The sequence below is a fragment of the Anomaloglossus baeobatrachus genome, chromosome 11 (assembly GCF_048569485.1).
Source record: "Anomaloglossus baeobatrachus isolate aAnoBae1 chromosome 11, aAnoBae1.hap1, whole genome shotgun sequence".
Lineage (NCBI taxonomy): Eukaryota > Metazoa > Chordata > Amphibia > Anura > Aromobatidae > Anomaloglossus > Anomaloglossus baeobatrachus.
Window position 1 is genome coordinate 85,585,789 of NC_134363.1, and position 16,931 is coordinate 85,602,719.

General features: G+C 47.7%; 1 protein-coding gene across 2 annotated transcripts in view; it reads left to right on the forward strand.

Annotated features, from left to right (window-relative positions):
* RASIP1 (Ras interacting protein 1) overlaps positions 1-16,931 on the forward strand; it is a 1,579,933-nt gene that overhangs the window by 517,277 nt on the left and 1,045,725 nt on the right. The gene's annotated exons all lie outside the window — the stretch shown is intronic.

The following is a 16,931-nucleotide window of genomic DNA, read 5'->3' on the forward strand; positions in this document are numbered from 1 at the left end:
TTACTAGAGATCAGCGAACCGGTCGGGGTTCGGCTCGAGCTTGGTTCGCCGAACAGAGGTCGCGTTCGAGTTCGGTTCGGCAAACCGGTTCAGCAAACCACTCGAACCGCATAGTAAATAATGGGAGGCAATCACAGACACATAAAAACACCTAGAAAACAAATCAAGGGGGCCAAAAGGTGACAAACAACTCACAACACAACACAAACACATAGGAAAGTGACAAGAACAAATTCTCATGCGAAAGCAAAACAGCTTGACGAGGAAAAAGAGGATGAGACACAGATATAGGCATGGCATGCCCTTCTAAAATCATGTATAACACCACAAGGGGACTCCAAGCAGAGTCTCCCTTTTTTCCAAAAATTGGGCCACTTCAGTGGCAGCACTTGTTCCCAGCTGCCGCCCCACCACCGTGCGGAGCTGCCGCCCCACCACCGTGCGGAGCTGCCGCCCCACCACCGTGAGGAGCTGCCGCCCCACCTACACCCCACCTACTGTCTCCTCCCCATAATCCTATAGAATGTAGGCCCGCAAGGGCAGGGCCCTCTTCCCTCTGTACTAGTCTGTCTACTGTAACTTGTATATGTATTCTGTATGTAACCCCCTTCTCATGTACAGCACCATGGAATCAATGGTGCTCTATAAATAATAATAATAATAATAATAATAATAATAATAATAATAATAATAATAATAATAAATAATAATAATAATAGTTGTACACTTCACAGGTAGATTTGCATCAAGCACATTCAAAAATACGCCAGCCTAAGCTGTCCCCAGGATGACACCGGGTGAGGTAGCAAAGTCTTTGCTGAACCATGACTTGGTAATCTTGGCTACTTTATAAAAACACAGCAAGGGTTACTCCAAGCGGAGTCTTCCTTTTTTCCAAAAATTGGGCCACACAGACACCCCTTCAGTGGCAGCACTTGTGCCCCAGTTGTACACTTCACAGGTAGATTTGCATCAAGCACATTTAAAATACACCAGCATTTACTCTCCCCAGGATGACACAGGGGTAGTAACGTCCTTGCGGATCCATGACTTGTTCATTTTGATGAACGTTAGTCTGTCCACATTGTCACTTGACAGACGTGTGCTTATCTGTCAGCACACACCCAGCAGCACTAGTGAAGACACATTATGAGACGACGCTGGCAGCTGGACACGACAAGATCTCCAAGGCGTAAGTGGAGAGCTCAGGCCATTTTTCAAGATTTGAAGTCCAAAATGAACAAGGCTCCATTTGCAAAGTCATGGCATCAATGTTCATTTGGAGATACTTCTATATCATCATCTCCAGCCGTTGACTATGTGTCAGACTTGTCTCTGGTGGCCTTGCAAAGGATGGTCTAAAAAATTATGAAACGATTCAGTAAAACTGATGTTTCCAGCACCAGATACGGTGCTGCTGGTTCAGTTAGACTGTTTATGATGATGAGACTGTCCCATGTTTGTCAAGTTACAGCTGGGAGATTCACTCCGTGCACCACGGTTGTTTGGTGGAAAAGCCAAGCTAAGATCGAGTAACAGCTTCTGCTGATACTCCTGCATACGTGCGTCCCTTTCTATGGCTGGAATTATGTCACAAAATTTGGACTTGTACTGGGGATCTAATAGTGTGGCAATCCAGTAGTCATCATCACTTCTAATTTTCACAATACGAGTGTCATGTTGTAGGTAGTGCAGCAAGAAGGCGCTCGTGTGTCTTGCGGAGCCATGCGGACCAAGTCCCACGCTGTGTTTGTGGCATAGAGGTGGTAACCGTTCTTTCTTCCTCTGACATCTCCCCCCGACCTCTTTCAACTGAAATTTGACCAAGGTCTCCCTCATCCGCTGAGTCTTCCATGTCCATGGACAGTTCGTCCTCCATTTCTTCATGTTCTCCTGCACCTTCCTCATTATTTTGCCTGCTACCATGTGCCCTTGTTGATCCGTGTCCCCCATGGTCCCATGCCTGCCGCCTTGGTGATGATGAACGTCTGGACCTTGGTGATGTTGTTGTCCCTTGCGCATATGAATCCTCCTGTACTTCCTCCCCTTCCTGTTGTCCCACCCCCTGATTCAGAATAGTGTTTAGCGTGTGCTCCAGCATGTAAATGACTGGAATTGTCATGCTGATAATGGCATTGTTAGCGCTAAACATATTCGTCGCCATGTCGAAACTGTGCAGAAGGGTGCATAGGTCCTTGATCTGAGACCACTCCATCAGGGTGATCTGCCCCACCACTGCATCTCGTGGGCCCAGGCTATACGTCATGATGTATCGCACCAGGGCTCGGCAGTAGAGATGAGCGAACCGGTCCCGGTTCGGCTCGAGGCCGGTTCGCCGAACGGAGGTCCCGTTCGAGTTCGGCTCGTCGAACGTTCGACGAACCGAACTCGAACTGCATAGGAAACAATGGCAGGCAATCACAAACACAGAAAAACACCTAGAAAACACCCTCAAAGGTGTCCAAAAGGTGACAAACAACTCAAACACATGGGAAAGTGACAAGGACATATACTCATGCGAAAACAAAAAACAGCTGGACAAGGAAAAAGAGGAGGACACACAGATATAGGCATGGCACGCCCTTCTAAAGTCATGTAAAACACCGCAAGGTGACTCCAAGCGGAGTCTCCCTTTTTTCCAAAAATTGGGCCACACAGACACCCACCCCTTCAGTGGCAGCAGTTGTGCCCCAGTTGTACACTTCACAGCTACATTTGCATCAAGCACATTCAAAAATACGCCATTCTTATCCGTCCCCAGGATGACACCGGGGTAGGTAGCAAAGTCTTTCCTGATCCCAGCTCTGTTCATCTTGGCTTCTTTTAAAAACAATGTAAGCAAGGGTTACTCCAAGCGGAGTCTCCCTTTTTTCCAAAAATTGGGCCCCACACACACCCACCCCTTCAGTGGCAGCAGTTGTGCCCCAGTTGTACACTTCACAGCTACATTTGCATCAAGCACATTCAAAAATACGCCATTCTTATCCGTCCCCAGGATGACACCGGGGTAGGTAGCAAAGTCTTTCCTGATCCCAGCTCTGTTCATCTTGGCTTCTTTTAAAAACACAGCAAGCAAGGGTTACTCCAAGCGGAGTCTCCCTTTTTTCCAAAAATTGGGCCACACAGACACCCACCCCATCAGTGGCAGCACTTGGGCCCTAGTTGCAAACAGGATGTTTTGATTTGCATCAAGCACATTCAAAAATACGCCATAATTAACCGTCCCCAGCGTGACACCGGGGTAGGTAGATAAAGTCTTTGCTGACCCATGACTTGTTCATCTTGGCTTCTTTTAAAAACAATGTAAGCAAGGGTTACTCCAAGCGGAGTCTCCCTTTTTTCCAAAAATTGGGCCCCACACACACCCACCCCTTCAGTGGCAGCAGTTGTGCCCCAGTTGTACACTTCACAGCTACATTTGCATCAAGCACATTCAAAAATACGCCATTCTTATCCGTCCCCAGGATGACACCGGGGTAGGTAGCAAAGTCTTTCCTGATCCCAGCTCTGTTCATCTTGGCTTCTTTTAAAAACACAGCAAGCAAGGGTTACTCCAAGCGGAGTCTCCCTTTTTTCCAAAATTTGGGCCACACAGACACCCACCCCATCAGTGGCAGCACTTGGGCCCTAGTTGCAAACAGGATGTTTTGATTTGCATCAAGCACATTCAAAAATACGCCATAATTAACCGTCCCCAGCGTGACACCGGGGTAGGTAGATAAAGTCTTTGCTGACCCATGACTTGTTCATCTTGGCTTCTTTTAAAAACAATGTAAGCAAGGGTTACTCCAAGCGGAGTCTCCCTTTTTTCCAAAAATTGGGCCCCACACACACCCACCCCTTCAGTGGCAGCAGTTGTGCCCCAGTTGTACACTTCACAGCTACATTTGCATCAAGCACATTCAAAAATACGCCATTCTTATCCGTCCCCAGGATGACACCGGGGTAGGTAGCAAAGTCTTTCCTGATCCCAGCTCTGTTCATCTTGGCTTCTTTTAAAAACACAGCAAGCAAGGGTTACTCCAAGCGGAGTCTCCCTTTTTTCCAAAAATTGGGCCACACAGACACATACCCCATCAGTGGCAGCACTTGGGCCCTAGTTGCAAACAGGATGTTTTGATTTGCATCAAGCACATTCAAAAATACGCCATAATTAACCGTCCCCAGCGTGACACCGGGGTAGGTAGATAAAGTCTTTGCTGACCCATGACTTGTTCATCTTGGCTTCTTTTAAAAACAATGTAAGCATGGGTTACTCCAAGCGGAGTCTCCCTTTTTTCCAAAAATTGGGCCACACAGACACCCACCCCATCAGTGGCAGCACTTGGGCCCTAGTTGCAAACAGGATGTTTTGATTTGCATCAAGCACATTCAAAAATACGCCATAATTAACCGTCCCCAGCGTGACACCGGGGTAGGTAGATAAAGTCTTTGCTGACCCATGACTTGTTCATCTTGGCTTCTTTTAAAAACAATGTAAGCAAGGGTTACTCCAAGCGGAGTCTCCCTTTTTTCCAAAAATTGGGCCCCACACACACCCACCCCTTCAGTGGCAGCAGTTGTGCCCCAGTTGTACACTTCACAGCTACATTTGCATCAAGCACATTCAAAAATACGCCATTCTTATCCGTCCCCAGGATGACACCGGGGTAGGTAGCAAAGTCTTTCCTGATCCCAGCTCTGTTCATCTTGGCTTCTTTTAAAAACACAGCAAGCAAGGGTTACTCCAAGCGGAGTCTCCCTTTTTTCCAAAAATTGGGCCACACAGACACCCACCCCATCAGTGGCAGCACTTGGGCCCTAGTTGCAAACAGGATGTTTTGATTTGCATCAAGCACATTCAAAAATACGCCATAATTAACCGTCCCCAGCGTGACACCGGGGTAGGTAGATAAAGTCTTTGCTGACCCATGACTTGTTCATCTTGGCTTCTTTTAAAAACAATGTAAGCAAGGGTTACTCCAAGCGGAGTCTCCCTTTTTTCCAAAAATTGGGCCCCACACACACCCACCCCTTCAGTGGCAGCAGTTGTGCCCCAGTTGTACACTTCACAGCTACATTTGCATCAAGCACATTCAAAAATACGCCATTCTTATCCGTCCCCAGGATGACACCGGGGTAGGTAGCAAAGTCTTTCCTGATCCCAGCTCTGTTCATCTTGGCTTCTTTTAAAAACACAGCAAGCAAGGGTTACTCCAAGCGGAGTCTCCCTTTTTTCCAAAAATTGGGCCACACAGACACCCACCCCATCAGTGGCAGCACTTGGGCCCTAGTTGCAAACAGGATGTTTTGATTTGCATCAAGCACATTCAAAAATACGCCATAATTAACCGTCCCCAGCGTGACACCGGGGTAGGTAGATAAAGTCTTTGCTGACCCATGACTTGTTCATCTTGGCTTCTTTTAAAAACAATGTAAGCAAGGGTTACTCCAAGCGGAGTCTCCCTTTTTTCCAAAAATTGGGCCCCACACACACCCACCCCTTCAGTGGCAGCAGTTGTGCCCCAGTTGTACACTTCACAGCTACATTTGCATCAAGCACATTCAAAAATACGCCATTCTTATCCGTCCCCAGGATGACACCGGGGTAGGTAGCAAAGTCTTTCCTGATCCCAGCTCTGTTCATCTTGGCTTCTTTTAAAAACACAGCAAGCAAGGGTTACTCCAAGCGGAGTCTCCCTTTTTTCCAAAAATTGGGCCACACAGACACCCACCCCATCAGTGGCAGCACTTGGGCCCTAGTTGCAAACAGGATGTTTTGATTTGCATCAAGCACATTCAAAAATACGCCATAATTAACCGTCCCCAGCGTGACACCGGGGTAGGTAGATAAAGTCTTTGCTGAACCATGACTTGTTCATCTTGGCTTCTTTTAAAAACAATGTAAGCAAGGGTTACTCCAAGCGGAGTCTCCCTTTTTTCCAAAAATTGGGCCCCACACACACCCACCCCTTCAGTGGCTAGCAGTTGTGCCCCAGTTGTACACTTCACAGCTACATTTGCATCAAGCACATTCAAAAATACGCCATTCTTATCCGTCCCCAGGATGACACCGGGGTAGGTAGCAAAGTCTTTCCTGATCCCAGCTCTGTTCATCTTGGCTTCTTTTAAAAACACAGCAAGCAAGGGTTACTCCAAGCAGAGTCTCCCTTTTTTCCAAAAATTGGGCCACACAGACACCCACCCCATCAGTGGCAGCACTTGGGCCCTAGTTGCAAACAGGATGTTTTGATTTGCATCAAGCACATTCAAAAATACGCCATAATTAACCGTCCCCAGCGTGACACCGGGGTAGGTAGATAAAGTCTTTGCTGACCCATGACTTGTTCATCTTGGCTTCTTTTAAAAACAATGTAAGCATGGGTTACTCCAAGCGGAGTCTCCCTTTTTTCCAAAAATTGGGCCCCACACACACCCACCCCTTCAGTGGCAGCAGTTGTGCCCCAGTTGTACACTTCACAGCTACATTTGCATCAAGCACATTCAAAAATACGCCATTCTTATCCGTCCCCAGGATGACACCGGGGTAGGTAGCAAAGTCTTTCCTGATCCCAGCTCTGTTCATCTTGGCTTCTTTTAAAAACACAGCAAGCAAGGGTTACTCCAAGCGGAGTCTCCCTTTTTTCCAAAAATTGGGCCACACAGACACCCACCCCATCAGTGGCAGCACTTGGGCCCTAGTTGCAAACAGGATGTTTTGATTTGCATCAAGCACATTCAAAAATACGCCATAATTAACCGTCCCCAGCGTGACACCGGGGTAGGTAGATAAAGTCTTTGCTGACCCATGACTTGTTCATCTTGGCTTCTTTTAAAAACAATGTAAGCATGGGTTACTCCAAGCGGAGTCTCCCTTTTTTCCAAAAATTGGGCCCCACACACACCCACCCCTTCAGTGGCAGCAGTTGTGCCCCAGTTGTACACTTCACAGCTACATTTGCATCAAGCACATTCAAAAATACGCCATTCTTATCCGTCCCCAGGATGACACCGGGGTAGGTAGCAAAGTCTTTCCTGATCCCAGCTCTGTTCATCTTGGCTTCTTTTAAAAACACAGCAAGCAAGAGTTACTCCAAGCGGAGTCTCCCTTTTTTCCAAAAATTGGGCCACACAGACACCCACACCATCAGTGGCAGCACTTGGGCCCTAGTTGCAAACAGGATGTTTTGATTTGCATCAAGCAAATTAAAAAATACGCCATAATTAACCGTCCCCAGCGTGACACCGGGGTAGGTAGATAAAGTCTTTGCTGACCCATGACTTGTTCATCTTGGCTTCTTTTAAAAACAATGTAAGCAAGGGTTACTCCAAGCGGAGTCTCCCTTTTTTCCAAAAATTGGGCCCCACACACACCCACCCCTTCAGTGGCAGCAGTTGTGCCCCAGTTGTACACTTCACAGCTACATTTGCATCAAGCACATTCAAAAATACGCCATTCTTATCCGTCCCCAGGATGACACCGGGGTAGGTAGATAAAGTCTTTGCTGAACCATGACTTGTTCATCTTGGCTTCTTTTAAAAACAATGTAAGCAAGGGTTACTCCAAGCGGAGTCTCCCTTTTTTTCCAAAAATTGGGCCCCACACACACCCACCCCTTCAGTGGCAGCAGTTGTGCCCCAGTTGTACACTTCACAGCTACATTTGCATCAAGCACATTCAAAAATACGCCATTCTTATCCGTCCCCAGGATGACACCGGGGTAGGTAGCAAAGTCTTTCCTGATCCCAGCTCTGTTCATCTTGGCTTCTTTTAAAAACACAGCAAGCAAGGGTTACTCCAAGCGGAGTCTCCCTTTTTTCCAAAAATTGGGCCACACAGACACCCACCCCATCAGTGGCAGCACTTGGGCCCTAGTTGCAAACAGGATGTTTTGATTTGCATCAAGCACATTCAAAAATACGCCATAATTAACCGTCCCCAGCGTGACACCGGGGTAGGTAGATAAAGTCTTTGCTGACCCATGACTTGTTCATCTTGGCTTCTTTTAAAAACAATGTAAGCATGGGTTACTCCAAGCGGAGTCTCCCTTTTTTCCAAAAATTGGGCCCCACACACACCCACCCCTTCAGTGGCAGCAGTTGTGCCCCAGTTGTACACTTCACAGCTACATTTGCATCAAGCACATTCAAAAATACGCCATTCTTATCCGTCCCCAGGATGACACCGGGGTAGGTAGCAAAGTCTTTCCTGATCCCAGCTCTGTTCATCTTGGCTTCTTTTAAAAACACAGCAAGCAAGGGTTACTCCAAGCGGAGTCTCCCTTTTTTCCAAAAATTGGGCCACACAGACACCCACACCATCAGTGGCAGCACTTGGGCCCTAGTTGCAAACAGGATGTTTTGATTTGCATCAAGCAAATTCAAAAATACGCCATAATTAACCGTCCCCAGCGTGACACCGGGGTAGGTAGATAAAGTCTTTGCTGACCCATGACTTGTTCATCTTGGCTTCTTTTAAAAACAATGTAAGCAAGGGTTACTCCAAGCGGAGTCTCCCTTTTTTCCAAAAATTGGGCCCCACACACACCCACCCCTTCAGTGGCAGCAGTTGTGCCCCAGTTGTACACTTCACAGCTACATTTGCATCAAGCACATTCAAAAATACGCCATTCTTATCCGTCCCCAGGATGACACCGGGGTAGGTAGCAAAGTCTTTCCTGATCCCAGCTCTGTTCATCTTGGCTTCTTTTAAAAACACAGCAAGCAAGGGTTACTCCAAGCAGAGTCTCCCTTTTTTCCAAAAATTGGGCCACACAGACACCCACCCCATCAGTGGCAGCACTTGGGCCCTAGTTGCAAACAGGATGTTTTGATTTGCATCAAGCACATTCAAAAATACGCCATAATTAACCGTCCCCAGCGTGACACCGGGGTAGGTAGATAAAGTCTTTGCTGACCCATGACTTGTTCATCTTGGCTTCTCTTAAAAACAATGTAAGCAAGGGTTACTCCAAGCGGAGTCTCCCTTTTTTCCAAAAATTGGGCCCCACACACACCCACCCCTTCAGTGGCAGCAGTTGTGCCCCAGTTGTACACTTCACAGCTACATTTGCATCAAGCACATTCAAAAATACGCCATTCTTATCCGTCCCCAGGATGACACCGGGGTAGGTAGCAAAGTCTTTCCTGATCCCAGGTCTGTTCATCTTGGCTTCTTTTAAAAACACAGCAAGCAAGGGTTACTCCAAGCAGAGTCTCCCTTTTTTCCAAAAATTGGGCCACACAGACACCCACCCCATCAGTGGCAGCACTTGGGCCCTAGTTGCAAACAGGATGTTTTGATTTGCATCAAGCACATTCAAAAATACGCCATAATTAACCGTCCCCAGCGTGACACCGGGGTAGGTAGATAAAGTCTTTGCTGACCCATGACTTGTTCATCTTGGCTTCTTTTAAAAACAATGTAAGCAAGGGTTACTCCAAGCGGAGTCTCCCTTTTTTCCAAAAATTGGGCCCCACACACACCCACCCCTTCAGTGGCTAGCAGTTGTGCCCCTGTTGTACACTTCACAGCTACATTTGCATCAAGCACATTCAAAAATACGCCATTCTTATCCGTCCCCAGGATGACACCGGGGTAGGTAGCAAAGTCTTTCCTGATCCCAGCTCTGTTCATCTTGGCTTCTTTTAAAAACACAGCAAGCAAGGGTTACTCCAAGCAGAGTCTCCCTTTTTTCCAAAAATTGGGCCACACAGACACCCACCCCATCAGTGGCAGCACTTGGGCCCTAGTTGCAAACAGGATGTTTTGATTTGCATCAAGCACATTCAAAAATACGCCATAATTAACCGTCCCCAGCGTGACACCGGGGTAGGTAGATAAAGTCTTTGCTGAACCATGACTTGTTCATCTTGGCTTCTTTTAAAAACAATGTAAGCAAGGGTTACTCCAAGCGGAGTCTCCCTTTTTTCCAAAAATTGGGCCCCACACACACCCACCCCTTCAGTGGCAGCAGTTGTGCCCCAGTTGTACACTTCACAGCTACATTTGCATCAAGCACATTCAAAAATACGCCATTCTTATCCGTCCCCAGGATGACACCGGGGTAGGTAGATAAAGTCTTTGCTGAACCATGACTTGTTCATCTTGGCTTCTTTTAAAAACAATGTAAGCAAGGGTTACTCCAAGCGGAGTCTCCCTTTTTTCCAAAAATTGGGCCCCACACACACCCACCCCTTCAGTGGCAGCAGTTGTGCCCCAGTTGTACACTTCACAGCTACATTTGCATCAAGCACATTCAAAAATACGCCATTCTTATCCGTCCCCAGGATGACACCGGGGTAGGTAGCAAAGTCTTTCCTGATCCCAGCTCTGTTCATCTTGGCTTCTTTTAAAAACACAGCAAGCAAGGGTTACTCCAAGCGGAGTCTCCCTTTTTTCCAAAAATTGGGCCACACAGACACCCACCCCATCAGTGGCAGCACTTGGGCCCTAGTTGCAAACAGGATGTTTTGATTTGCATCAAGCACATTCAAAAATACGCCATAATTAACCGTCCCCAGCGTGACACCGGGGTAGGTAGATAAAGTCTTTGCTGACCCATGACTTGTTCATCTTGGCTTCTTTTAAAAACAATGTAAGCATGGGTTACTCCAAGCGGAGTCTCCCTTTTTTCCAAAAATTGGGCCCCACACACACCCACCCCTTCAGTGGCAGCAGTTGTGCCCCAGTTGTACACTTCACAGCTACATTTGCATCAAGCACATTCAAAAATACGCCATTCTTATCCGTCCCCAGGATGACACCGGGGTAGGTAGCAAAGTCTTTCCTGATCCCAGCTCTGTTCATCTTGGCTTCTTTTAAAAACACAGCAAGCAAGGGTTACTCCAAGCAGAGTCTCCCTTTTTTCCAAAAATTGGGCCACACAGACACCCACCCCATCAGTGGCAGCACTTGGGCCCTAGTTGCAAACAGGATGTTTTGATTTGCATCAAGCACATTCAAAAATACGCCATAATTAACCGTCCCCAGCGTGACACCGGGGTAGGTAGATAAAGTCTTTGCTGAACCATGACTTGTTCATCTTGGCTTCTTTTAAAAACAATGTAAGCAAGGGTTACTCCAAGCGGAGTCTCCCTTTTTTCCAAAAATTGGGCCCCACACACACCCACCCCTTCAGTGGCAGCAGTTGTGCCCCAGTTGTACACTTCACAGCTACATTTGCATCAAGCACATTCAAAAATACGCCATTCTTATCCGTCCCCAGGATGACACCGGGGTAGGTAGATAAAGTCTTTGCTGAACCATGACTTGTTCATCTTGGCTTCTTTTAAAAACAATGTAAGCAAGGGTTACTCCAAGCGGAGTCTCCCTTTTTTCCAAAAATTGGGCCCCACACACACCCACCCCTTCAGTGGCAGCAGTTGTGCCCCAGTTGTACACTTCACAGCTACATTTGCATCAAGCACATTCAAAAATACGCCATTCTTATCCGTCCCCAGGATGACACCGGGGTAGGTAGCAAAGTCTTTCCTGATCCCAGCTCTGTTCATCTTGGCTTCTTTTAAAAACACAGCAAGCAAGGGTTACTCCAAGCGGAGTCTCCCTTTTTTCCAAAAATTGGGCCACACAGACACCCACCCCATCAGTGGCAGCACTTGGGCCCTAGTTGCAAACAGGATGTTTTGATTTGCATCAAGCACATTCAAAAATACGCCATAATTAACCGTCCCCAGCGTGACACCGGGGTAGGTAGATAAAGTCTTTGCTGACCCATGACTTGTTCATCTTGGCTTCTTTTAAAAACAATGTAAGCATGGGTTACTCCAAGCGGAGTCTCCCTTTTTTCCAAAAATTGGGCCCCACACACACCCACCCCTTCAGTGGCAGCAGTTGTGCCCCAGTTGTACACTTCACAGCTACATTTGCATCAAGCACATTCAAAAATACGCCATTCTTATCCGTCCCCAGGATGACACCGGGGTAGGTAGCAAAGTCTTTCCTGATCCCAGCTCTGTTCATCTTGGCTTCTTTTAAAAACACAGCAAGCAAGGGTTACTCCAAGCGGAGTCTCCCTTTTTTCCAAAAATTGGGCCACACAGACACCCACACCATCAGTGGCAGCACTTGGGCCCTAGTTGCAAACAGGATGTTTTGATTTGCATCAAGCAAATTCAAAAATACGCCATAATTAACCGTCCCCAGCGTGACACCGGGGTAGGTAGATAAAGTCTTTGCTGACCCATGACTTGTTCATCTTGGCTTCTTTTAAAAACAATGTAAGCAAGGGTTACTCCAAGCGGAGTCTCCCTTTTTTCCAAAAATTGGGCCCCACACACACCCACCCCTTCAGTGGCAGCAGTTGTGCCCCAGTTGTACACTTCACAGCTACATTTGCATCAAGCACATTCAAAAATACGCCATTCTTATCCGTCCCCAGGATGACACCGGGGTAGGTAGCAAAGTCTTTCCTGATCCCAGCTCTGTTCATCTTGGCTTCTTTTAAAAACACAGCAAGCAAGGGTTACTCCAAGCAGAGTCTCCCTTTTTTCCAAAAATTGGGCCACACAGACACCCACCCCATCAGTGGCAGCACTTGGGCCCTAGTTGCAAACAGGATGTTTTGATTTGCATCAAGCACATTCAAAAATACGCCATAATTAACCGTCCCCAGCGTGACACCGGGGTAGGTAGATAAAGTCTTTGCTGACCCATGACTTGTTCATCTTGGCTTCTCTTAAAAACAATGTAAGCAAGGGTTACTCCAAGCGGAGTCTCCCTTTTTTCCAAAAATTGGGCCCCACACACACCCACCCCTTCAGTGGCAGCAGTTGTGCCCCAGTTGTACACTTCACAGCTACATTTGCATCAAGCACATTCAAAAATACGCCATTCTTATCCGTCCCCAGGATGACACCGGGGTAGGTAGCAAAGTCTTTCCTGATCCCAGGTCTGTTCATCTTGGCTTCTTTTAAAAATACAGCAAGCAAGGGTTACTCCAAGCAGAGTCTCCCTTTTTTCCAAAAATTGGGCCACACAGACACCCACCCCATCAGTGGCAGCACTTGGGCCCTAGTTGCAAACAGGATGTTTTGATTTGCATCAAGCACATTCAAAAATACGCCATAATTAACCGTCCCCAGCGTGACACCGGGGTAGGTAGATAAAGTCTTTGCTGACCCATGACTTGTTCATCTTGGCTTCTTTTAAAAACAATGTAAGCAAGGGTTACTCCAAGCGGAGTCTCCCTTTTTTCCAAAAATTGGGCCCCACACACACCCACCCCTTCAGTGGCTAGCAGTTGTGCCCCTGTTGTACACTTCACAGCTACATTTGCATCAAGCACATTCAAAAATACGCCATTCTTATCCGTCCCCAGGATGACACCGGGGTAGGTAGCAAAGTCTTTCCTGATCCCAGCTCTGTTCATCTTGGCTTCTTTTAAAAACACAGCAAGCAAGGGTTACTCCAAGCAGAGTCTCCCTTTTTTCCAAAAATTGGGCCACACAGACACCCACCCCATCAGTGGCAGCACTTGGGCCCTAGTTGCAAACAGGATGTTTTGATTTGCATCAAGCACATTCAAAAATACGCCATAATTAACCGTCCCCAGCGTGACACCGGGGTAGGTAGATAAAGTCTTTGCTGAACCATGACTTGTTCATCTTGGCTTCTTTTAAAAACAATGTAAGCAAGGGTTACTCCAAGCGGAGTCTCCCTTTTTTCCAAAAATTGGGCCCCACACACACCCACCCCTTCAGTGGCAGCAGTTGTGCCCCAGTTGTACACTTCACAGCTACATTTGCATCAAGCACATTCAAAAATACGCCATTCTTATCCGTCCCCAGGATGACACCGGGGTAGGTAGCAAAGTCTTTCCTGATCCCAGCTCTGTTCATCTTGGCTTCTTTTAAAAACACAGCAAGCAAGGGTTACTCCAAGCGGAGTCTCCCTTTTTTCCAAAAATTGGGCCACACAGACACCCACCCCATCAGTGGCAGCACTTGGGCCCTAGTTGCAAACAGGATGTTTTGATTTGCATCAAGCACATTCAAAAATACGCCATAATTAACCGTCCCCAGCGTGACACCGGGGTAGGTAGATAAAGTCTTTGCTGACCCATGACTTGTTCATCTTGGCTTCTTTTAAAAACAATGTAAGCAAGGGTTACTCCAAGCGGAGTCTCCCTTTTTTCCAAAAATTGGGCCCCACACACACCCACCCCTTCAGTGGCAGCAGTTGTGCCCCAGTTGTACACTTCACAGCTACATTTGCATCAAGCACATTCAAAAATACGCCATTCTTATCCGTCCCCAGGATGACACCGGGGTAGGTAGCAAAGTCTTTCCTGATCCCAGCTCTGTTCATCTTGGCTTCTTTTAAAAACACAGCAAGCAAGGGTTACTCCAAGCGGAGTCTCCCTTTTTTCCAAAAATTGGGCCACACAGACACCCACCCCATCAGTGGCAGCACTTGGGCCCTAGTTGCAAACAGGATGTTTTGATTTGCATCAAGCACATTCAAAAATACGCCATAATTAACCGTCCCCAGCGTGACACCGGGGTAGGTAGATAAAGTCTTTGCTGACCCATGACTTGTTCATCTTGGCTTCTTTTAAAAACAATGTAAGCAAGGGTTACTCCAAGCGGAGTCTCCCTTTTTTCCAAAAATTGTGCCCCACACACACCCACCCATTCAGTGGCATCACTTGTGCCCTAGTTGTACACTTCACAGCTAGATTTGCATCAAGCACATTCCAAATCCACAAGCATTTACTCTCCCCAGGATGACACAGGGGTTGTAAATTCCTTCTGGATCCATGACTTGTTCATTTTGATGAACGTCAGTCTGTCCACATTGTCACTGGACAGACGCGTGCGCTTATCTGTCAGCACACACCCAGCAGCACTGAAGACACGTTCAGAGACAACGCTGGCAGCTGGACACGACAAAATCTCCAAGGCGTAACTGGAGAGCTCTGGCCATTTTTCGAGGTTTGAAGCCCAAAAGGAGCAAGGCTCCAGTTGCACAGTCATGGCATCGATGTTCATTTGGAGATACTCCTGTATCATCCTCTCCAGCCGTTGACTATGTGTCAGACTTGTTGTCTCTGGTGGCCTTGCAAAGGAGGGTCTAAAAAAATTATGAAAAGATTCCATAAAATTGCTGTTACCAGCACCAGATACGGTCCTACTGGTACGGGTAGACTGTTGAAGATGACGAGACTATCCCATGTTTGTCAAGTTACAACTGGGAGATTCCCTCCCTGCACCTACACGGTTGTTTGGTGGAAAAGCCGAGCTAAGATCGAGTAACAGCTTCTGCTGATACTCCTGCATACGTGCGTCCCTTTCTATGGCTGGAATTATGTCACAAAATTTGGACTTGTACCGGGGATCTAATAGTGTGGCAATCCAGTAGTCATCATCACTTCTAATTTTGACAATACGACTGTCATGTTGGAGGTAGTGCAACAAAAAGGCACTCATGTGTCTTGCGCAGCCATGCAGACCAAGTCCACGCTGTGTTTGTGGCATAGAGGTGCTACCCATTCTTTCTTCCTCTGACATCTCCCCCCAACCTCTTTCAACTGAAATTTGACCAAGGTCTCCCTCATCCGCTGAGTCTTCCATGTCCATGGACAGTTCGTCCTCCATTTCTTCATGTTCTCCTGCACCTTGCTCAACATTTCGCCTGCTACTATGCGCCCTTGTCGATCCCTGTCCCCCATGGTCCCATGCCTGCTGCGTTGGTGATGATGAACGTCTGGACCTTGGTGATGTTGTTGTCCCTTGCGCATATGAATCCTCCTGTAGTTCCTCCCCTTCATGTTGTCCCACCCCCTGACTCCGAATAGTGTTTAGCGTGTGCTCCAGCATGTAAATGACTGGAATCGTCATGCTGATAATGGCATTGTCAGAGCTAAACATATTCGTCGCCATGTCGAAACTGTGCAGAAGGGTGCATAGGTCCTTGATGTGAGACCACTCCATCAGGGTGATCTGCCCCACCTCTGCATCTCGTTGGCCCAGGCTATACGTCATGACGTATTGCACCAGGGCTCTGCGGTGCTGCCACAGTCGCTGTAACATGTGGAGAGTTGAATTCCAGCGTGTCGCCACATCGCATTTCAGGCGATGAACCGGCAGGCCGAAAGACTTCTGGAGCGATGCAAGTCGCTCTGCTGCGGCGCTTGAACGGCGGAAGTGAGCAGACAGTTTTCGTGCCCTGTTCAGAAGGCCATCTAGGCCGGGATAGTGTGTTAAAAATTGCTGGACGACAAGGTTCAACACGTGAGCCATACAAGGTACGTGTGTCACCTTGCCCAGGCGAAGGGCTGCACCCAGGTTTGCAGCATTGTCGCACACGGCCTTACCAGGCTGCAGGTTGAGTGGAGACAACCATTTATTAAACTCGGACCGCAGAGCTGACCACAACTCCTCAGCTGTGTGACTCTTATTCCCAAGACATGTTAAGCTAAAGACCGCCTGATGCCGTTGCGCTCTGCTGCCAGCATAGTAATGAGGGGTGCGTGATTCCTTCTGCGCAGTGAGAACGCTGGTGGCCTGACCAGGCAGGCTTGGGGCGGAGGTGGAGGACCCAGATGAGGTGGAGGATGCAGAAGCAGTGGCGGAACTTGGACAGACAGAGGATTGACACACAAGTCGTGGGGACGGCAAGACTTGTGCAGCAGACCCTTCACCATCTATCACCATAGTTACCCAGTGCCCAGTCAGCGACATGTAACGTCCCTGTCCATGCTTACTGGTCCAAGTATCGGTGGTGAAATGCACCCGTTCACACACAGAGTTTCTCAAGGAAGCGGTGATGTTGTGTGCGACATGCTGGTGTAGCGCGGGCACACCTTTCTTAGAGAAGTAGTGGCGACTAGGCATCTGGTACTGGGGCACAGCGACAGACATAAGGTCTCTAAAATCCTGTGTGTCCACTAGGCGGAAAGGCAGCATTTCGGTAGCCAACAGCTTACAGA